This window comes from Microcaecilia unicolor, chromosome 10 (assembly GCF_901765095.1).
Source record: "Microcaecilia unicolor chromosome 10, aMicUni1.1, whole genome shotgun sequence".
Classification (NCBI taxonomy): domain Eukaryota; kingdom Metazoa; phylum Chordata; class Amphibia; order Gymnophiona; family Siphonopidae; genus Microcaecilia; species Microcaecilia unicolor.
In genome coordinates this window covers 161,383,963-161,408,136 of record NC_044040.1, presented here as the reverse complement: position 1 = coordinate 161,408,136, position 24,174 = coordinate 161,383,963, and positions in this window count along the sequence as shown.

Sequence of the window (24,174 nt, the reverse complement as noted above, 5' to 3'; positions counted from 1 at the left end):
CATCTCATTGTTATTTAAACACCGGCAACCTAAATATTGCCGCAGTACAATAAGTCAAGCTGCTTTAAGATCCTTTAAGTCATATTAAGGAGCAATTAATGCAACTTAAAGCCCTGACCAGAATGATAACTTCCCCCTAAATGTTGTTCTGTAAAATGCATGGGTGGGGCTACTACTCACATAACTTACTGTAAATTAAGCAAATCCTTGCCACATTTATATGATAACAAATATGCCAGGTCTATGGCCGATATAACCAGGGGTGCATAGATGTAGGTACAGCTGTTTACAGTAGCCTTCTGTAACGGAATCCCCATACCCAGATGGCATTATAGAATAGACTTTCTCCACGGCGCACCTTAAAGAATGTACTTACTTATAGAATTACCCCTATAGTGCTACTAAAAATCAATGGATAGTGCCAGTTTGGACAATTATCCAGATAACGGCTGCTTTTTATCCACATAATTCTCTTTGATAATCAGAGCCCAATATCTTATCAATTTTCTGCAGGAGGGTATTATCAAGGAGCACAAGTGTTTATGTATGATTAAACCCTTCCAACCTGGGGCTATTTTCCTAGAAGAAAATGCAATTGAACAAAGATTCCATTACAAGCATACATCTCTAAACACTACAGGAGTCTTCCAAGTGATCATTTCAAACCAGGATCAAAGAACAAGACAAAATGAGCATCATTTAAGACAAGGGGGATATAGAGGTGATGGGAGGGGAGTCACCTTCTTAGGAAAAGATTGTTTGTTGAATGATTGGTAAAATTATAGAATATTTGTTAAGGGAATTCCTATGCCACTAAATGCGCAAAAAATAAAAGTTGTATGAAATAGGAAAATTTACACAGGGATTTAAGATGACTGACATGTTTTGGGCGAGAAGGAAAAGACACTTCCTTCATGCTTCACAAGTGATTATATATACAGAGATGAGGTTTTTCCCTTACCTTTTCATGAATTACCAAGAGAGAACTGTTAAAAGCCAACCTTGACGAACCTCTGATCTTCTTTAACACTTACCAGATCTGTAATTGAACACATTAATTTCTTACTTTTTAAACAGCTCTTCCCTCACCTTGTTCCCTTAAAATGTCAATCACATACTAGAATCCTTTCTTCTATAAACAGTGTGTTATAACCTTCTTTAGATCTGGAGGAAAAGCCTCACATGACGTGAATTGACTCTGAACTTCGCAGTTTCACTGTCGTACACTTTATGGAGTACTCACTTGCATCATCAGCATAAAAACCTCCAGTATATCATGATTGTTATTCATTCAATGCTGAATCTTAATCACTCATAATCAAAGTTATGTGAAATATTCAGACTCTCAAAACTTATCTTTGCAGTCATACAGTCTAGTTCCTATCCATGGCCTTCGGGTCCTGCTTCAGGGTCCATGGTCACTGATTATGAGTGTAGCCTCCATAATATACATTTATATTACTGATGCCAGCTCTCCCTTATTAAAATTCTACATTAAAATGAAAGATTAAAGCCACAAAAATACAAATGACCAAAAACAGTAGATGTGGATGTTTTCAATACAACCCCATTGCTTTCTAATCAATACAATCAAAAGAAGATGTTACAAGTGGATCATTTCTATGGCATATGACCACACAGGAGCCTCTGAAGAGATAGAGGAAATATTAAAATGATTTTTGCCAAGGGAAAGGAAGCCAAGAACTTATGAATATTACATGCCTTGAAGACCGATGTGTTCTGTGCATAGCTCTGTGGTCATAAAACAGTCAGACAAGAGTTTGTACATATGATTTATGCTTTTTGATAAGCTACTGCAGGGTTCATTAACTTTGTGTGTGACTGGGTGGTAGCACAAAAGGTTTTTTTATACACAGTTAGACCTTTAACCCTTGAGTTCTGCCATGGACTAAAATCAGATACATTTAGCTTTGCAAATGAACAGTGTTTTCTCTGAAAGCATTATGTCATGTATATTTAGGAGTGAAGAAGTAGTTTATGGTTAGTGCAGTATTTCTTCAATTCCTGGTCATGCCTTGGAAGCCAGTGCAAAACTGCATCTTTATCGAAAAGTTTTCTCAAGGGCTCACATACTTCAGGCAGATGTTGGCATCAGGGCATGCCAGGGAGGTAAAATTCCCTGATAAAATCAAGGACTGCTTTATGGAACAGCTGGTTCAGGAGCCAACAAGAGGGGGAACAATTCTAGACCTAGTCCTTAGTGGAACGCATGATCTGGCGCAGGAGGTAATGGTGCTGGGGTCACTTGACAACAGTGATCATAATTTGAACAGACTGCTTCCACATGTAGATGATGATTTCTGACCTTCTAGCCCATCTTCTGCACCTACCAACACAGCATGACTACGATCGAACAGGACATCATGCAATCTTCATCCATTCCAACCCTCCACTTATACCTCAAACGATCACTATACAACTTTGTATTTGTTATCCACCGACTGGGCAAACGCCTTTGAAGGTACTATGTAAGCCACATTGAGCCTGTAAATAGGTGGGAAAATGTGGGGTACAAATGCAACAAAAAAATAAATAAATACGATCAGATTTAATATAACCTCTGGAGTAAGTACACACAGGAAATCCAATATGTCAGCAGTTAACTTTTAAAAAGGAGACTAGAAGAAAGGTTAAAAAAGAAAAACAAAAAAAAACCTAGATGAGCAGCTGCAAAGGTCAAAAAATTTACATCAGGCGTGGATGCTGTTCAAACTATTATCCTGGAAGCCCAGGCCAGATATAGTCCATGTATTAAAAAAGGAAGAAGGAAGACCAAACAACAGCCAGCATGGTTAAAAATGAGGTGAAGGAAGCTAATAGAGCTAAAAGAAAATCTTTTAGCTCTAATAGCTTCCTTCACCTCACTTTTTATCCTTCAGAAACTGGAAGAAGGATCCCAATGAAAATAATAAGAAACAGCATAAGGAATGTCAAGTGAAATGCAAAGCACTGATAAGGAAGGCAAAGAGAACCTTTGAAAAGAAGATTGTGTTGGAGGCAAAAAACACATAGTAAAATCCTTTTTAGGTATATTAGAAGTGAGAAGCCAGCAAAAGAATCAGTTGGACCCCTAGATGACAGAGTGGTAAAATGGGCACTCAGAGAAGACAAGGCCATAGCAGAGAGATTAAATGAATTCTTTGCTTCAATCTTCTCCAAGAAGATGTGGGAAAAATACCAATGCCTGAAATGATATTTAATGCTGACAAGTCAGAGAAACTGAATCAAATCTCTTTAAGCCTGGAAGATGTAATGGGACAATTTGACAAATTGAAGAGTTGCAAATCACCTGGACTGGATGGTACATATCCCTAAGTACTGATAGAATTGAAAAATGAACTTGCAGAACTATTGTTAGTAATATGGAATTTTTCTTTAAAATCAAACATGGTACTGGAAGATTGGAGGGTGGCCAATGCAATGTCAATATTTAAAAAGGGCTCCAGAGGTGATCTGGGAAATTATAGACTTACGAACCTGACATCGGTGCCAGGGAAAATGGTGGAGACTATTACAAAGAACAAAATTACAGAGCATATACATAAGCATGGATTAATGAGACAAAGCCAACATGGATTGATTGATAGCAGCATTTATATCCCACATTTTCCAAACATACTTGTTTGATGTGGCTTATAATTAGTTATTAGAGGTAGAGAGATACATTTTAAGATAATGTATGGGGTGTAGAGGGTAAAGTGGGAGGTCTTGGATGTGGAGAGAGGGGTTAGATAATTTTTTCGGGAGTTGGGGAGGGTCTGTCAGTGTGGCGTGAGGTGAATTGTAACCAGTGGTGTGCTGGTAAATGTTTAACAACAGGCTCTTTCCCCGGTCCCCCTCTGCGCCCCCCCAAATTGCAGAGCTGGCTATAGCCGGGGAGAGAGCCTGGGGGGGGGGCAATGCATTACTCCAGGGAAAAAAATATAAATGATCCCAGGTTCCAATCTAATTCATGTTTAATGTGCGATAAAATGCCATAAATAAGTAAATAAATATACACTTTTAATGTTGAGCACCTGATTCTCAAAGTGAACATATTCCAAACACTATAATGAAAATAAAATGATTTTTTTTCTACCTTTGTTGTCTGGTGACTGTTTTTCTGATCATGCTGGTCCAGTATCCGATTCTGCTGCTATCTGTCCTCTTAACTCCATTTCCAGGGCTTTCTTTCCATTTCTTTCTTTCCTTTCCTCCTTTCTTCTTCATTGCTGGTCCTCAGCTTCTGTCTATTTTCTTCATCCATGTGCAGTTTTTCTCCTCTCCCTTTTCCCTCATCTCATCTCCTTCCTCACTCTTCCCTCCCCTGAGTCCTTATATAATTCACAGAGCAGGATTTTAGCAACTAGAAACCAGTTAGACACAAAACCTGGGGCACCAAAATCTCCCTTTGAGGGACTCCGCATCTTTCTCCCTCTCTTCAGTAGAGTCCCCCCAAAGTGCCTTTCCTCAGGCCAGGTCTGCTCAGGCTCCTGACTTTGCAGTGCCCCAGGTTAGAAAGCTGCAGCAGTGTTTGCAGAGAAAGGACAGGAAATTGGGGAAAATCTCCTACCAGAGCAGTAGCTCCTGCAGGCAGTTTGCTCTCTGTTTTTCCTGTTTGCAGGATTAGAAGCTCTTTCTCTGGCTATTGGGGTGGAACTTTCTCTCTTAAAATGTTGGGAGAACCGGAAAAGAGCAGAATCAGACCTTGACCTGACTCAGGTTAAGCTGGAAAGCAAAAAGGAACAGAAAACTTACAGCGATTTTGTTTTTCAGTGGTGCCGGCCGGCAGGCAGAGTAAGAAAAAGCAGGCTCCTTCAGCCAATCCTGGGGCTTTTGTTCAGCCTGTCCCAGGGGCGGGACAGGCTGAAGTAAAGTCCACAGGATTGGCTGAAGCAACGTGCTTTTTCTTACTCTGCCTGCCGGCCGGCACCACTGAAAAACAAAATCGCTGTAAGAAGAGGAGCTGCATCAGGAGTAGGGGGGAGGTGGTGAGACATGCAGATTGAGCCACAGGGAAGGATGGAGTGGAGGACATCAAGAAGAGGCATGGCAACTCGGCAAGCCTAAATTTTGGGAGCCGGTTGTTAAAGTAGCTACTTTAACAACCGGTTCCCAAAACTCTTAAAAAGCTAACAACCGGCTCTTGCGAACCGGTGCCAGCCAGCTCCAGCACACCACTGATTGTAACAGAGAATCTGCGTGTTTGTGGTTGTGGTGTTCGGTTCCTGGTTGTTTGTAAAGGAAAAATCTTGCATCACCAATCTACTACATTTCTTTGAATGGGTGAACAAACCTATGGATAAAGGTGAGGCAGTTGATATTGTGTGTCTGGATTTTCAAATGGCATTTGACAAAGTACTTCATGAAAGACTCCTGAGGAAATTGGAAAGTCATGGGATAGGAGGTAATGTTCAATTGTGGATTAAAAACTGGTTAAAGATAGAAATAGAGAGTAGTTTTAAATGGTCAGTATTCTCAATGGAGAAGGGAAGATAGTGGGGTTCCAAAAGGGTTTGTGGTGGGACCACTGCTTTTTAATATGGGAATAGCTAGTGAGGTAATTAAATTTGTTGATGACAAAAAGTTATTCAAAGTTGTTAAATCGCAAGAGGATTGTGAAAAATTGCAGGAAGACCTTATTAGGTGTCATTGTTAATGATACTTTGGAACCTTCTGCTCAGTGTGCAGTGGTGGGAAGCAAAAATGAGAATGTTATAATGCTTCATGATGCAACTGCACCTCGAATACAGTGTGCAATTCTGGTCACTGCATCTCAAAAAAGGTATAGTGGAATTAGAAAAGATACAGAGAAAGGCAATGAAAATGATAATGGGGTTGGGATGACTTCCCTATAAGGAAAAGACTAAAGCAGCTAGGGATCTTCAGCTTGGAGAAGAAATGGCTGAGGGGAGATATGATAGAGGTCTATAAAATAATGGGTGGACATGAATCACTTGTTTACTATTTCCAAAAATACTAGGATTAGGGGGCACACAATGAAGATATTAAGTAGTAAATTTAAAACAAATTATAGAAAATATTTCTTCACTCAATGTGTAATTAAACTCTGGAATTTGTTGCCAGAGAATGTGGTAAAAACAGTTAGCTTGGCAGGGTTTAAAAAAGGTTTGGCTAACTTCCTAAAAGAAAAGTTCATAAGCCATTACTAAGATGGGGTTTAAAAAAGGTAACTTCCTAAAAAATGTTCCATAAGCCATTACTAAGATGGACTTGGGGAAAACGCACTGCTTATTTGTAGGATAAGCAGTGCGTTTTCCCCAAGTCCATCTTAGTAATGGCTTATGGAATTTTTAGGATAAGCAGCATAAAATCTATTTTACAGTTTTGTGATCTTGCCAGGTACTTGTAACCTGGATTGGCCATTGATGGAAACAGGACACCGGGCTTGATGGACCTTCGGACTGTCCCACTATGGCAACACTTATGTTTTTATGAATTTTGCTAGGACCACATTGATTTTACATCTGCAGGTAGTATCACGTCCTGTATGGTTTTGATCTTCTATGGGTCCAGAATCTGGTCATGAGACTACTTGTCTTCTCTAACTTATATTGCAGGAATGCATCTTTGAGTTTTGGAGTGATATAGTGAGATCTCTTCAGTGCAAGCTTCAGGAGCTTTGGATCAATATAAATTCTAAGCTTCTCAGTCTTAAAAAAAACATATATATATATATATTTTTTTTTTTTTTTACTGTAATCATAATGCTGATCCAATTAGTTGATTTGGTCTCAGGTGCAATATGACTATCTGCTTCATGCTTTTTGAACTGGGTTTTCACCTCTTTGGAGCACATTGTACTGGTGAAACACTAGGGCTGAATTCAAAAATTGACTTCTGAAACAGACTCCACTTGGCCATGAAATGTGCCATGATATGCACTAATCAGCTGTTGCCTTGACAGCAGTCTAGTGCACTGATGTTCTGTGTTGAACTGGATCAGCCCAAGGGGCTCACATTGCTTTTATTATCTGAAATTCAAGCTCATGAGTGCTTCCACTTATGCTGCATAGTGTTTGAAAAAAATCCCAAGGATGGCATGAGCTCCACTGAATATAGCTTCAGTTTGGTGCCACTTGGCTGCAGGAGTGTCCTCGGTGCCAACCTCATTTTGTCTTTCAGATACATGACATTACATGCTGTTCCAGAGTCCCACTGAAAAGGCTGTACCATATTATTTAATCCAAGATTCACAAACCATTTTCTTTTTTGTTTGTTTTTGCGTAATGTCAGGCACTCTTTTGAGAAAATTGCATCAGTACTTAGTAAATCTGCATCATCTTACTCTGATGTCTCTTCCAACATATGCAGCTTACTTACTATGCTTTGCTTCCTTCTTGCAAAATGATTTGGGTCACCGCAGAGTCAACATCTTTTTCCATATGCTAGATAGTGGGTTTTTTTTCACTCACCTATGTACACTGCCAGATTTGGTTACAGGTGAGTGGCCCTGCAATTATTTGTGGTAGCCACCTGGTACCTATCCACACCTTGCAGGTGCTTGTATGTTGCATTAACACTGTCATCTGGCTGGTCCTGTTCTATAGCTCTCAGCTGTAGATCGGTGAGTTCTGCAGTGTGATGTTTCAATTACTATATTCAGAGTATTCTTAAGAAACAGCAATGCCAAGAACTATTTCATCCCAAATAAGTACATTTTTCAGTGGGTCATAATCATATGTCATTGCTTTCTCTCTCATATGTGTGAGAAAGTTGTCAATAGATTCAATCTCACCTTCTTTGCAGCTGTCAAACATGTATTTTTCAAATATTATGTTTTTGGTGGATTTGAAATAGACTTTTAATGCATCCAAGATAACTTTGGTATCCTTCCTCTGCTCAAATCGTGCTTATAAACATTGCACATTCAGTACTCATCACTGCACTTCAGATGGCTTTTCACGTAAACCTATTACTAGAAAGTAGTATTCAAAATCTGCTCTGAAATTTTCCCAGTTGCCACTTAAGTCACCACTAATTTTCATGCTCTCCAGGGGCAGAATATTGTTGGCAGCTGCCATGATGCTCTATGGCTTTTGTGCTTCTATGTTAAGGGACAGCATGTGCAGTCTTAGGGTGATCAATATCACTGCAAGCCTTACTGTGCATTCACTGTTCTGCAACCCACTGGAAACTCACTCTGTCATAAGCAGGAAAACAGTGCAGGTTCAGAAACTTTTGGCATCATGTATCAGAGTTAGAAATAAAGATAAACTGAATGCAGATGGTGTATTGGAACCATGCTGTATTACAAATAAAGTTTAAAGAAGGAAGGAAAACAGTGAGATATAACAATGAGCCAATAGTTGCCATTAGTATAAATTAACATCTACAACAATGTCATGCTGGTGCTGCCCAAACTCTTCCACATCATTTGGGCAGGAGGAAAGAGAGGGTTGTGGGAATAGTGGTGCTCAGCAGATGATGAGAGAGAGAAAAAGGTGATTCTTGGTAGAAGAAAAGAAAGATGCTAGTCTCCATCTTACTAAAGTAGAAATACTATACCAGAGCTGCCACCACCAGATGCTGATTTCCATTTTTGTACAGGGTGAAAGTTTGCCTACAGCGAGCCCTAAATCAGCTGTCCAGGCTAACCACTTAGCACATAGTGGGTTAGTGAGTACATGCTTCTATGTTTAAGTCTTCTGATGTATACCTAGATTTCCTGTTTAGCATGGGATATCTGGGGTATTCAGGTTGAGAGCAGAAAGCACCTCATGCAGCTGTAGTCTTAGGGCTATAGAGCTAATGACTGCTCACTGCTGAGCTTCTAAGGTGTAGGGAAGCAGGTGGTGGAACAATTTGTAGAAACTCTCAAGACATGGAACCGCCACTAGCATGCAATTCATGAGTTCCAAGAGAAGAGCTTTAGGGAATGGGAAGACCAAAATGTTTCCAGGAAACCCATATGCTGGGGCTCTGGAAGGGGGAGCAAGAAAGCAATCGATGCTGGTGGGGAAGGAAGAATAAATAAATCAGTCATGAATTGGATCTACTGAGGAGGGGTGAATATGAGTGCAGGAGCATAGCCAGACCTGCCATTTTGGGTGGGCCCTTTGCACCCTCACTCCCACTCCCAGTTTTTTAAAAAACTTTCCCTCTGCCCCTGCTATCATCATCTTTCTCCTTCATCTGCTTCTCTCCCCCTTCCCCACCCAGCATCTGCTCCTCTCTCCCTCCATGGTCTACCTCTGAGCCTTCACTGGCAGCGATTCCAGTAAGCAACCTGCACCAGCCCTGCAGGCTTCCCTCTATCACGTGCCCACCAGTGAAGAAATAGGAAGTGACATCATCAGGAGCGGGATGTAGTACAAGGAAACCCTCAGGGCTGGTGCAGGTTGCTTACAGGAATCGCTGCCAGTGTGTGTGTGTGTGTGTGTGGGGGGGGGGGGGTCAGAGAGAGATGGGAAGCTGCTATGAGAGAGAGGATGGGGGTGAGAGAGAAGTGAGGCACCACAAATAAGGTGCTTTGGGGGCCACGAGACTGGGTGGGCCTGAGGCAAGAATGGATGGGCTCCCTCCCGTAATGACCACGTGGTAAGTGTCTCATTTACTGCATGGTCATTTCTTTTCCTGAAAAAAAAAAAATACAGCCTTTTACCTGCTGCAGTGAAAGGGGGTCTCAGTGTGCATCAAGAATACACACTGATGCTAACAAAAGCCCCATTTTACCGTAGCTTAGCAAAAGGGCCCCTAAGGGACCAGAACTGTAGGAGCTTAATTTTAAGGCTGAAATTCTGAAGTTAAGGCTGTGCTCGAAGACTGTCATCTCTGGCAAGTGTTGGTAAGCAGGATTGCCATAAGTAAAGCCAGAACCTGGAAATGCAGGTGTTTCATGAAGAGGCCAGGGACAGACATTCTTTACACAGCAGTGCTGGAGAGGAACAGTATTGGCAGAAGAGGCTTGAAGATGTTGTGCCTAAAGGAGTTGAGCCTTGCCACTCTTTGCTCTGGAATGGGATCAGGAAGATTCTAGATAGGGAACACTGCCTGTTTAATTTCCTGACAAGAAATTTCAAGTAACCATTTACTCCAATTTAAATCTTTATTCAAATATAATAGCTTAATCCAAATATCTATCTTTAAAACTTTGTCTCTTCAGTCACTCAACATCCTTCCTTTCATTCCACCCTAACCTAAAAGCAATCTCTCCCATAATTCAAAACCACACAGGACTCTTTTATTAGCTATTAACTAATCTTTAAATAGTTCCAAAGAACTTAAGATAATATTGTGCTATATCATACAACAGACTACTAATTCAGATATTGTTGTTTAATTGTTCATCCTGTAAACCAGAATTCACCAGTGGTAAAACAAATCCCACTGAAAACTTTGTCCTTAACTTGTGGACTTTTCTTTCAAAACGTCTTCAATAAACGCTCTTCATTACTAAAGTTGTGAAGATTCCAACTGTTCCAATTCAATAATAATGCTTGCTACTCTTTGCTCTCTTAGGTTTTGCTTCCTTGCCGCATGTGGACATCTCCTTCAGTAAACCCAACACAAGTCTGTGTTTTGTTCCTCATCAGGGGTTTAAGTATAAAAAATGGTAGCATGAAAGAATACTAATAAACTAATATCTTCATATTTCCTCTAATATCAGTGAAATCTTTAAATATCATAAACATACCTAATTTCCTGGAGATAGCCAGCTTTATCATGGTTCCTGCTGATGACTCAGGGGAAAAGGTTTTCTTTATTGATTTTTAAAAGTTAGGAAGTAGATGATACTTACCTGGTTGCTGAAGGCCTGAAGGTCCTGGTTCTGGTGTTCCAGGTCTAATCCAGTGGTGAGGAGGGTACTCAATGCAAGAGAGCTGCAGTGCAGCTGAAGAAAAGGTTTTCTGCATTATAAATTTTTTATTTTGGTGCATTTATTTTTAAAGAAAGCTGAGTTCTCAAGCCAGTTATGGGGTGATACTTACCTGATACCTGAGAGTGATCCAACCAGAGTCTACTGATAGAAATAGTTAAGCTAGAAGAAAACAGAGATATAAACAAAATAATTTTTACACAAAGCACCATTTTCTTAAGTCTAAGAAGTAAATTTAAAGAATATAGTTTGGATTCTGAACTTACCTGATATTTTGCCTGCTAGAAAACATTTAAGTGGTATTTTAACGTTCTTTTAAATTTTGCTGTACTTTATTGCCAAGACACTTTCTTTTAAAAGCTGAATTTATTGATTGCTTTTAAAGCATTTTGTGCAATAAAAATAATTATTTGCAAGAAGTTTGTGAGACTTGTTCCTGCCTGGTGCAGCAGGCTTTGATCCTGGTGAATAAGTACCTGTATATAATATGCAAACTGCTTTGATTGTAACCACAGAAAAGCAGTATATCAAGTTCCCACCCCCTTTCACTAAGACCAATAGCTATTCTAGCTATTACCATTGAATCAAGGCAGCGCTGAAGCCAAGGAGGCATTACATAAACACTTAAACTTAAGTACATATAGCTTGTATACACATAAGATGGTACGGCCTAGCTGAAGGTGTTCCTGTGGGTGGTGTTTGAAGTCATACATGTATTTTACACAATACACAAATTAAGTGTTCAAAATAAAGTGTCAAATTTGTATGTGCCTGAGAGCAGGTATAACTTGTGTAAGTACTTTGTATAGGATTATTTTAAGAAAGGGATGGCATAAAGAATATAAGCAAAGGAAACAGTGGATACAAAAAAATCCTCTCTCAAGTGGTGTCTTCTTAAACAAGTTCTTTATTGGAAAACAGTTAAAACTGTTTTCCAATAAAGAACTTGTTTAAGAAGACACCACTTGAGAGAGGATTTTTTTGTATCCACTGTTTCCTTTGCTTCGTTGCTCTTCTGTGGAGAGAACACCTTCTGTGTGGGTTGGCGCATAAAGAATATAAGGACAGACTTAAATATCTCAATATGTATAGGTGGGATACGGGAGATATGATAGAGATGTTTAAATACTTTCATGGCATAAAAATGCACAGGAGGTGAGTCTTTCAATTGAAAGGAAACTCTGGAACGAGAGGATGAAGGTGAAAGGGGACAGACTCAGAAATAACCTGAGGAAATAATCCTTCACAGAAAGGTGGTGAATTCATGGCTTCCCGGTGGAGGTAGTAGAAATGAAAACTGTATCTGAATTCAAGAAAGCTTGGACAAGTACATAAGATCTCTGGGTAAGAGGAAGGGATGGTAGATGACATGGATGGGCAGACTTGATAGGCCATATGGTTTTTATTTGCGTTCATTTTTCTGTGTTTTTATAAGCCTACTTTATTAAAATTGTGGTGGTCAATATTCAGCCATTGGTGGTAAATGTTTTGCTCACCGACAACAGCGTTATTCTCAGATGTTCAAATCCGGGACCTGTGCAGGCTGCTTCGGCTTTTTATATGTGGTTATTTTTAAGCTGGCTAACACATAACCTCTTAAGTCTATATTCATCACTTAAGCAGCCATGGGTTACCTCATAAAATAAGACAGACTTATACGGTCCCATTTACGCAGTGCACCTGGCCTCTTAAGGGTTGTGTATCAAAACATAAGTGATCAAGTGCTGACTCCACCCCCAGAATACCCCAAAATAGCCGGCTTTGTGTTCGGCGCTAACCGTGATAGTCAACAGCACAGCTGGTTTAGTGCCGCTGAATATTAGAGACTAGCCCCAACCAAACAATTAAACCAGTCAACAGCCGGTTAATCATTTTAAGTATCTGGACTGGTCTATCTATTTATCTATCTGTATTCCTGCTGTATAATTATGTGGCTTGTTATAAAATTCTCCTCTTAGTCATACTTTAACACATTCACAGTCTGAACAATTGTGAACTCCTAATGTGTTTTTCTCTTTATTCATTTAACTTGCAAGTACATAAATGTGTCAATGGTCAACGTGAAATAATGTGGCAAATCACTGGGCACCAGGACATTTTGCTGCCATGAACTCCTGGATTCTATATAGTGCGCCAAGAGAGCCGCACCAAAATCCAAGCATATTGAGCCACATTGAGCCTGCAAATAGGTAGGAAAATGTGGGATACAAGTGCAATAAATAAATAAATATTCTATAACAACTTGCGTAACTTAATTGGCTTAACAAGCTAATCAGCATTGATAAAAGCTTTTAGCAAACAATAATGATCACTAATTGGCAATAATTAGAATTTATGTGCACAACTCACTAAGTGCATTCTGTAATGCAGCGCTCCTAACTTATAATGTATGCCGGCAAAATGGGGCATGGTTATGGCTGGGGAAATTGGCATTTTGTGGGCATTCTGAAATTTATGCGTGTAGTTATAAAATGTGGCCAAGTGCACCTAGGCAATGAGGCGGGGTCCTTTTACAAAGGCGCTGAAAATGGCTTGTGACAGTGTAGATGTGTGTTTTGGGCGCACATAGAATCATTTTTCAGGTCACCTGTAAAAAATGCCTTTTTAAAATTTTTGCCAAAAATGGACATGCGGCAAAATGAAAATTGCCACGCGTCTATTTTGGATCTGAGACCTTACCGTCAGTCATTGACCTAGTGGTAAGATCTCACGCAGTAATCGGGTGGTCATGGTCTACGTGCGTAAAATGCTGATTACCGCCTGCGTGCCAGAAAATAAAAAGTTTTGGTGCGCTTAGAGGGGCATAATTGAACGAAAACGCCTATCTCCATGGGCGTTTATCTCCGAGAACGGGTCCGTGAAGGGGCAGACCCAACCGTATTTTTGAAAAAAATAGACGCCCATATGTTATTCGCTAATTTGTGAGCTGGGCGTTTTTGTTATTCAGTGATAATGGAAAATGAAAGCGCCCAGCTCAAAAACGAATACATCCAAGGCATTTGTTCGTGGGAGGGGCCATGATTCGTAGTGCACTAGTCCCCCTCACATGCCAGAACACCAACCGGGCACCCTAGGGGGCACTTTTACAAAACAAAAAAAAAAGGTAAAAGAGCTCCCAGGTGCATAGCACCCTTCCCTTGTGTGTTGAGCCTCCCAAATCCCCCTCAAAACCCACTGCCCACAAGTCTACACCATTACTATAGCCCTAAGGGGTGAAGGGGGGCACCTACATGTGGGTACAGTGGGTTTGGGGGGGTTGGACGACTAACGCATTAAGCAGCACAATTGTAACAGGTAGGGGGGGGATGGGCCTGGGTCCACCTGCCTGAAGTCCACTGCACCCCCTAATAAGTGCTCCAGTAACCTGCATACTGCTGCCAGGGAGGTGGGTATGACATTTGAGGGTGAAAATAAAAAGTTGTGAAACGTCATATTTTGTGCTGGGAGGGGGTTTGTGACCACTGGGGAAGTCAGGGGAGGTCATCCCCGATTCCCTCCAGTGGTCATCTGGTCATTTAGGGCACTTTTTGGGGCCTTATTCGTGGAAAAACAGGGTCCAGGAAAAGTGCCCTAAATTCTCGCTGAAATCGCATATTTTTCTTCCATTATCGGCGAAAGGGCGCCCATCTCTGTTCGCCCGATAACCACGCCCCAGTTCCGCCTTCGACACGCCTTCGACACGCCCCTGTCAACTTTGTCCGCATCCGCGACGGAGTGCAGTTGAAAGCGTCCAAATTCGGCTTTTGATTATACCGCGTTATTCGTTTTTGTGATATAAACGCCCATCTCCCGATTTAGGTCGGAACTTGGGCGTTTTTCTCGTTCGATTATAAGCAGGTTAGCGTACACGCATCAAAAATGAAATTACTGCAAGGGCCACGCGGTAGCCGGGCGCTAACAAAAACGTTAGGCGTGCATAGGTGCCTATGCGGCTTAGTAAAAGGGCCCCTGAGATATCAACTAAGTGTATTCTACATACCTCGCCTAAATCTAGGTGCTGCATATAGATTATGCTTAGTCAGCATTGATTTCCATGCCAATTTTATAGGTGTCATATATAGAATTTCCCCCAAATATTTAAGGGGACCTTTTACAAAGGCAATGTAGGGATACTATGTGCCAAATCGGCCCTACTGCCAGGGTAGCATGGGAGCCTGGCGGTAGTTCTGAAGTTGGTACATGCATTTTCCTGTGGTAGAAAATAATTTTCTGTTTTCTACTATTGGGGGGGGGGGGGGGCATTCACGGGGTAATCGGTAGTGCGGCCACATTGCTGTGTGCTGCCTGATTACCGTGGGGTTAGCGCATGAGCCCTTACCACCTTCTAAATATGTGGCGGTAAAGGCTCAGGAAGTAAATAGCTACGTGCTAATTTTAATATTTAAAACAGACCTTTTTCCTGCCAATTTCACACGCCAAAACTAGCACGGGCCACTTTTTACCATGGCTTAGTATAAGGACCCCTTCGTGTTTTCTTTTCCTCATCTGTAACAAATAAAGCTACCTTTTCAGGGAAAAGGAAACGTGAAAATTATTATTTAATTTCCTGCAGTCTCACAGTAACTGCTACTTCATTTTGACTCATATTTAATCAGTTTTGTTTTACTGTAAAGATTTCTTTCATTGCTAACAATAATATCTACAGAAAGCAAGACAATGAAGAGAAATTTAAAAAAAATGTGCCTGTGCACAGACTTTCAAATTATCTGGAGCCATATGTCCCCTTTGCATTAAAGATTTCATCTACCATAAAAGATTCATGCCATAGCAGTTGCAAGCATATGAAAAGGATGGATTAATGGGTTGCTATGGGCTCAACTCTCACCAAGGTTTTGGAGTGACATTCACAAATTGTCTTACATTTTTTTTTCAGCTTTGAATAACTGAAATGATTTTGTTAATATGGCCCAATGGGGAGGACTGTAACTGATGCATGGCTTCCAAACTAGAGAATTAATTAAATGGTTCAATTTATTTATCATTTACACATTAAAATGTCTCTTTGGGATTTGGGTTAAGTGGAAAAATTGGCAATCTTTACTCAACTCTTTGCTATATTTCTGTTTTGATTATTTCTATTTTCTATATAGGATTGTGAAAGATTGTGCATTTTTGCCGAAATCACCTCCAAATAATACATTCTGTTCAACCAGAGAGAAAGAGAGGGACTATTAACTCTGCTCCCTCCCTTTAAACCTCTGGCCCAGTGCCTCCCCTCACTCACCATCTTGTACAGTACCAATCACTTAGCCATGGGCTCAAGGCCACCATGGCGGAGGCCCAAGAACAATCAGGCTTCATCCAATGACTCTTTTTCCATAACTTGCCACCAACAGCCCAAGCCCAGTGCCATTTTAAACCTGCCAGTCTGAACCCTGCTGTTCTAACTCGGCCCTTTTTAGCTTGCCTAGTGGGAGCCCTCAGCTGAGTTAAGACTGTAAATTTTAAGAGTCTTCGACGTTAGCTCCAGAACTTAGTACACGAACAGTGCTGGGTAGACTTCTACGGTCTGTGCCCTGAGAGAGCAGGGACAAATCAAACTCGAGTATACATATAAAGTATCACATACCATGTGAATGAGTTTATCTTGTTGGGCAGACTGGATGGACCGTACAGGTCTTTATCTGTCGTCATTTACTATGTTACTATGTTAGAGCATTCCTTCTAAGTCACTCAGCAAAGCCAGATATAAAAAAATGAGTGAAATACAGTGCTGAAGCTACACAGAACTCCTGGAGGAAGCAGAGCTGATTAGAATAATGGTGAAATAATTATATTAAGATATTTTGAACTATTTCTTAGGACATGCAACATATTCACAATACATTTGTTGCACTTTTACAATTTTATTTTCACGGAAAAGAATGTGTGATGGAGGAAGACAATAAAAAGAGGTACGAGTCTGAAATCCCATACTCCCACATGCTTCCAACATACACACAGTGCCACATCCTATACTACCAACACATACATACATCCCTCATCTCTCAACAAACACAAATGCAGCCTACACCTCTGCACATCCATCTCTAAACACAAACTCTCAAACACTCAAACTTTCCACAACATACACCTCTCACCCTCCACAAACACCGACAGATTCTCCCATACTTCCCCTGACTATTCTCCCTATACACTCCCACTCAACACGCCTCATATTTCTCCTCACCACACATATACACCATGCCCACCCTTATAATTCTCTCCTCACACATGCAGTCACTCCATGACACACTCATTCTGAGCATGAACTTAGAAAACATGCTCATCTAAGGTACAGTCCAATTATAGACTTATTTTGATTATTGATCAAGTGTTGACACAACCCTGTGATGCATGAACTGAAATAAAAACTACAAAACATAGGGAAATGGACAAAGTAACATTAGTATTGGCATGGGACCCAGAGGCACTGGGAGAGGAGCAAATGGGCACCAATATTGACAGGAAGAAAACAAGGAAATGAGTACAAAAAGTCTGAGCATGGATGTTTAGTAGGAGGGTGGAGGAGTAGCCTAGTGGTTAGTGCGGTGGGCTTTGATCCTGGAAAACTGGGTTTGATTCCCACTACAGCTCCTTGTGAGTCTGGGCAAGTCACTTAACCCTCCATTGCCCCAGGTGCATAATAAGTACCTGTATATAATATGTAAACCACTTTGATAGTAACCACAGAAAACAGTATATCAAGGCCCGTTCCCTTTCTTTACTTGAATCACCAGATTATTCCTCTAGTAAATCGGTGTGTCGCACTGGAGGGCAAAACCTCCTTTTTACCTTTGGATTACAAAAGCTGGCTATCATCCTTGCTGATGGGTTTTCAACTTGTTTTTCACTTCCAGCTGCAAGAAATCCACAGCACCAACACCTCTGATATCAATCCCTCTCACTCCCAACAAACCTCTAAATTTGTTTCCAGATTATTCACTATCAGGATGACAATGCCCAGAGCTGCCTCCCAAAACTCAGTTCCTCCATCACAAATCAAAGAGAGGCAACAAACTGCTGCGGCAGAGAATCAGGAAGATGAAAAAGCAGCCACACCAAATCAGTAGGTACAATAATTAATTCAGAGAGCAAACATAAATTGATGGTGGTGGGGGTATAGGACATCCAGTCTATTGTAACAATATGTTATTAGCTTAACATGTTTCGACACCTCTGTACCTGCATAGGGGCAATTGTAAGAATTCATCTAGATGCAGGAATCAAAGCCACCTTGAAAGACTTCAACTAATAGCTCTTCAATGACAGCAGTTCTTGCATGTAGTAATAAGCTCAGGGAATTCACTATAGGCTACCATAAGAACTATTAGTTGTAAAGTACCAAATCTCAGTAGTAACAGGGTCTTGTAATGGAGTCAATATTCAAAAGGGTTTAACTGGAGAGGAGAGGCTCCCTCCTGGTTAAATCCCACTGAGTGAGCCAGCACACAATGTTCAGCAGTGTTTAATTGGTTAGTGCTGCTGAACATCACCACTAACAGGCCATCCTCTAACTAGCTAGGTTCAGGTGCCTGGGGCAGGACCACTGCCCGCTGCACCCCCACCCACCCATCCCCTTACATTCCTGTGTCTGACTTCTCCTCCCTCGGTCTGTCTCTCTGCTCCTGTGTGCCAGGAGGACCCGGATGATGGCATTAACACGATAATCCGGGTCACCCGGGTTATCATGTTAATTCAATCATCTGGGTCCTCCTGGCACACAAGAGCAGACATACAGACCCGGAAGCAGGCAGGCAGGAAGAAGCTTGCTGGCGACAGCCTCCTCCCCTTAGAGGCCGGGCCCATGGAAGTTTGCCCCCCCCCCCCTGCTGCCCTCTCTTGGTGGCCCTTGCTAAGTTAAAGGTGGGACAAGGGCAGCATTAGCGTGGAGCAGCAATTTAGCAAGTTAACAGCGATTTTCAGTCCGCTAACCAGCCAGGTAATCACGTAAAATTAGGAGAACAAAACAGCTGGTGCTTGGTTATCAACTTCTGGATTGGAGGTCATACCCACATATTTCATGCCAGGAAGCGAGCATGCCCCAGCCTTGACTATCTGAGGTTAGTTCACCCCATGGATGGAAGTGGCTTATAATTAGATACATTATAAGACCCTGGCTCTATTGAGATGACATCAGGAAGTGTATGTATATGAGAGTTTTTGTTCAAATACTCAGTTGTCTGTTCAATTGTTTTGATTTTCTGTTTATTGTTATGGGGGTTTGATTTCCGAATCATTGGATTATGTATTATTAGGGGGAAACCAGTATTGGTGCTATCTCTAGCTTTGTTCCCCAACACACATTCACAACAGCACTCTTTTCAGGCATGAACAGAGAATTTATTGCTTCATTCCACCATACAACACAGCCTGAGCTTTCTCAGATGCAGTAGTACTGTAGTTGCTAGTTTATCTTTAGGACCAGAACAAGCACTCTGCTGCCCCTAGTGGACACCTCCAGCCTTCTCATGCTGGGAAAGAAGTGTAGCACCCCAGGTAACTCCCACAGTTCATAAAAGTACTATCAAAACATAAAAAGAAAAATCCTTTTTACTGGAATCCAGTTTCTTAGGGGCAATTTTACTAAGCCGCGTAAGCGTCTACAGGCGCCCAACGCATGCCAATTTGGAGTTACCACCCGGCTACCGCATGGCTCTTGCGGTAATTTCATTTTTGGCAGACGTCCGATACGCACATCCGAAAAATAATTTTTATTTTCTGGCGAGCATCCGCTACATGCGCCAACTACTACTACTACTATTTAGCATTTCTATAGCGCTACAAGGCGTACGCAGCGCTGCACAAACATAGAAGAAAGACAGTCCCTGCTCAAAGAGCTTACAATCTAATAGACAAAAAATAAATAAAGTAAGCAAATCAAATCAATTAATGTGAACGGGAAGGAAGAGAGGAGGGTAGGTGGAGGCGAGTGGTTACGAGTCAAAAGCAATGTTAAAGAGGTGGGCTTTCAGTCTAGATTTAAAGGTGGCCAAGGATGGGGCAAGACGTAGGGGCTCAGGAAGTTTATTCCAGGCGTAGGGTGCAGCGAGACAGAAGGCGCGAAGTCTGGAGTTGGCAGTAGTGGAGAAGGGAACAGATAAGAAGGATTTATCCATGGAGCGGAGTGCACGGGAAGGGGTGTAGGGAAGGACGAGTGTGGAGAGATACTGGGGAGCAGCAGAGTGAGTACATTTATAGGTTAGTAGAAGAAGTTTGAACAGGATGCGAAAACGGATAGGGAACCAGTGAAGGGTCTTGAGGAGAGGGGTAGTATGAGTAAAGCGACCCTGGCGGAAGATGAGACGGGCAGCAGAGTTTTGAACCGACTGGAGAGGGGAGAGGTGACTAAGTGGGAGGCCAGCAAGAAGCAGATTGCAGTAGTCTAAACGAGAGGTGACAAGGGTGTGGATGAGGGTTTTGTTAGAGTGCTCGGAAAGAAAGGGGCGGATTTTACGGATGTTGGAAAGAAAGAAACGACAGGTCTTGGCAATCTGCTGGATATGAGCAGAGGAGGAGAGAGAAGAGTCAAAGATGACCCCAAGGTTTCGAGCTGAGGAGACAGGGAGAATGAGAGAGCCATCAACAGAAATAAAAAACGGGGGGAGCGGGGAGGTGGGTTTGGGGGGGGGGGAAATGAGAAGCTCGGTTTTGGTCATATTTAATTTCAGGTGGCGTTGAGACATCCAGACAGCAATGTCAGACAAGCATGCTGAAACTTTGGTTTGGATGCAAGGTGAGATATCAGGGGTAGAAAGGTAGATTTGGGAGTCATCAGCATAGAGATGGTAGGAAAAGCCATGGGATGAGATTAATGAACCAAGGGAAGAAGTGTAGATAGAAGAGAGGAGGGGACCAAGAACAGAACCCTGAGGTACGCCGACAGGCAGAGGGATAGAAGTAGAAGAGTGGCATTTGATGCACGTAGGTCATTACTGCCTGGTTAACACATGAGATCTTACCGCTAGGTCAATGGCTGGTGATAAGGTCTCAGACCCAAAATGGCAAAAATTTTTAAAAGGCATTTTTTGCAGGCACGCTGAAAAATGCATCTGCGCGCACCCAAAACATGCGCCTACACTACCACAGCAATTTTTCAGTGCACCTTAGTAAAAGGACCCCTAAGTGAGCCCTCTGGGAGTCAGCTTGCGTCCCTGTTCTTCTGCAGTTCAGTAGACAAGTTCTCAATCTTTTAACACAGGGTTTCCACATCCAACAGAACCACCCTCCAGCATTGAGGCATATGTAATTCCTACCCCAAGGCTAGGGCAGCCTCCACCTGTTCCATGTTCTACTCACACTGTCCCTTCTGTGCTGCCCCAATTTACCAAGACCAATAAAGAATTCAGCTTCCGAAAACACAGTCCATAGGTTATACCAAGCTTGTAACAGTAATAACTTAGCTTTACCATCATGTCAGCTTCAGGCTACTCAGACTCCCTCAGGTCCATTATCTTCATACTGCCATCCCAAAGCTTCCTGACTCAGCCTTTTACTTTGGGGTCCTTTCTAGCCCTGAGTTGGGTAGCCCATTTTACTCCTAACTGGCCCTGCTCGCTCTGAGGGGGGATTCTCTCTACCCTCTCCTCTCTCAAGGCTCTCCTCCTTTCTGGGCTGGGGCTCTTCCCTTTTCCCCTGTTTGTTCCTGCCTTTCTTTCCCTCTGGCTGCTGGAGTCCTCCAACCCCTCCCTTCCAGGCCATCCCTTGCTTTGATGGACAGCTAGGGACTGCAAGAGCCTAGAAATTCCTCCCCTCAGGTAAGCTTCAGGTTTCCTACAGAGCCCATGCTCCTCCCTGCCACAACCCTCCCAGCAGCCTCTACAGCTCCCAGCTGGGTAAGACAACTCCCTTCCACTTGACTAGATTTCGTTCCAGGTTTCTGGGGCAGCACGGTCACTCATCCACCACAGTATATTTAGGGTTTAATTTTTAACTGATTTTAATTATGGCTCAAGTTAATCACAGTTAAGTCTGTGATTAATACATTAAATATTAATCACGGTTAAAATAGTAATCATAATTTAAAAAGTTAATCATATTGTAGTGTCTCCTGTCTCCTCCAAACATCTCTTCTGCTGTTTTCCACTCCCAACCCTTTTCCACTCCCAACCCCTATCTTTGCACCATGTGACATTTTTCCCCCTACCCACAATTCAACATCACCCATCCCTACTGGTTTACCTTAAAGGTGGTCTTCTGTTTGTCCCCAGCAGCAGCAGCATTGCACATATGCTGCCTGCAGCCTGATCTGAAGATTTCCCTCTCACCCGTCCTTGCTTTAAAGATTCTTTTTGCTTACTTAATTATTTTGCCTAGTATCTGGATTCAATTTATGTTGTGGACAAATTTTTTAAAAAGGAAATTGTTAAATTTATATTGCCACTGTTTGTACTAACGAAAATTTCTTTGACATATGAGAATGTAAATGTGAAAAATTAATAAATACATATAGCATAATTGCGTGATTAATGACAATTACACATTTTAAATCGAAATGCAACCCTAATTTTAATATATTTGGGGGTCCTTTTACTAAGCTGTGATAAGCACTAACACATGTTTACTGCAGGTTAAAAATACCTACCGTGGGGTGCACTGAGGTGTCCCGCAGTAGTTTGGGGATCAACACGTGCTTCCCACGCACTAAAAAATTACACATTTTTAGCTCTGGCATGTCTTTGGGGGCAGAGAGTGCCAATTGGCTAGTAAAGTGCAGCTACATCGCTGCACACTAACCAATTAGCACGTAGTTAGCGTGGGAGCCCTTACCGCCTAGTAAATAGGTGTCAGTAATGGCTTCCAAGCTAGTGACCACACGTTAATTGGGAAATTAGCGCATGGCCATTAATTGAATAAATGGAAAATGTGGCTATTTTAAACAGCTGCACTGAAAGTGGCCTCAGCGTATGAGAAACCCAGGTGCTAATTATATCACAGGCCACTTTTCAATGCAGGTTAGTAAAAGGTCCTCATTATTTATTATATATATATATATTTTTTGTACACTAGACTCCTGGTGCAGCCTTTTTATTTATTTATTTGTTACATTTGTACCCCACATTTTCCCACCTATTTGCAGGCTCAATGTTTCTTATATAGTATCGTAAAGGTGTTTGCCAATTCGGTTGATAACATATACCAGGTTATATTGTTGTCAGTGAGGTAGGTATGAGTGAAATGTGGCCATGTTGAGCATTGTGTGTCACAATCGGTGCTTATTAAGAGAATAAAGTTCATTTGCAATTATTCTTGGATGCTTCTCTGGTGCTCTTTTTCTTTTTTCTTTTTTTTGCTGGTACCAAAATCTAAAGCAGGGTAGACATCCTGGAAGGTGTGGGAAACATGAGGAAGGGAGTGGCAGAGTTCTAGGACCATAGAGCAACTATGCTTTTTGTGCATGCCCCCCTTTTAAGGCCTTAGGGGCCCTTTTCCAAAGGCACGCTGAAAAATGGCCTGCGGTAGTGTAGATGCATGTTTTGGGCATGCGCAGAATTATTTTCTAGCGCACCTGTAAAAAAATGTCTTTTTAAAATTTTTGCTGAAAATGGACATGCGGCAAAATGAAAATTACTGTGCGTCCATTTTGGGTCTGAGACTTTACCTCCAGCCATTGACCTAGCGGTAAGGTCTCATGTGGTAACCAGGCGGTAATGGTCTATGCGAGTAAAATGCCGATTACCACCCAATTACCGCCCACATGACAGAAAATAAAAATATTTTCTGGCGCACGTAGCAGATGTGCATCAAAAATGAAATTACTACAAGGGCCATGCGGTAACTCAAAACGGATGCACTTTGGGCGCGTGTAGGCTCCTACACGGCTTAGTAAAAGGGCTCCTTACTGACTAAAGTAAATGAGGGTCCATAATGAGTCTCTTCACATGGCCCCACCTCTTTTTAATCTGAAATGTCCTTTCTGCAAAAATGTTGTCCCTTAAGCATTCTCTGTTTGATTGTATGGCACATATATACACGCAGAGAATGGTAGAATAATGGTAGAACATTTTATAGCTACATGCCTCTCTGGATTTTCACTATTTTATTTTATTTCACCATTTATTCACAGTATTTTTTATATATTGTTACTGTGTATTGCAATCTGCCTGGCTTATAGTCTGAAAACACAATTTAAAAAAACCCAACACATACACACAAACACATGCACAGTTATAAACATAACACACGTGTACATGTAAAAACAGAAGCACATACTAGCACTTAAACACACATAGTACATGCATACTTACATAAAATTCACATACACATAAAAACACCCTGATACACACTTAGGGGTCATTTTACTAAGCTGCGGTAAACTCTAATGTTTGCTTACTGCAGGTTAAAATCTACTACTG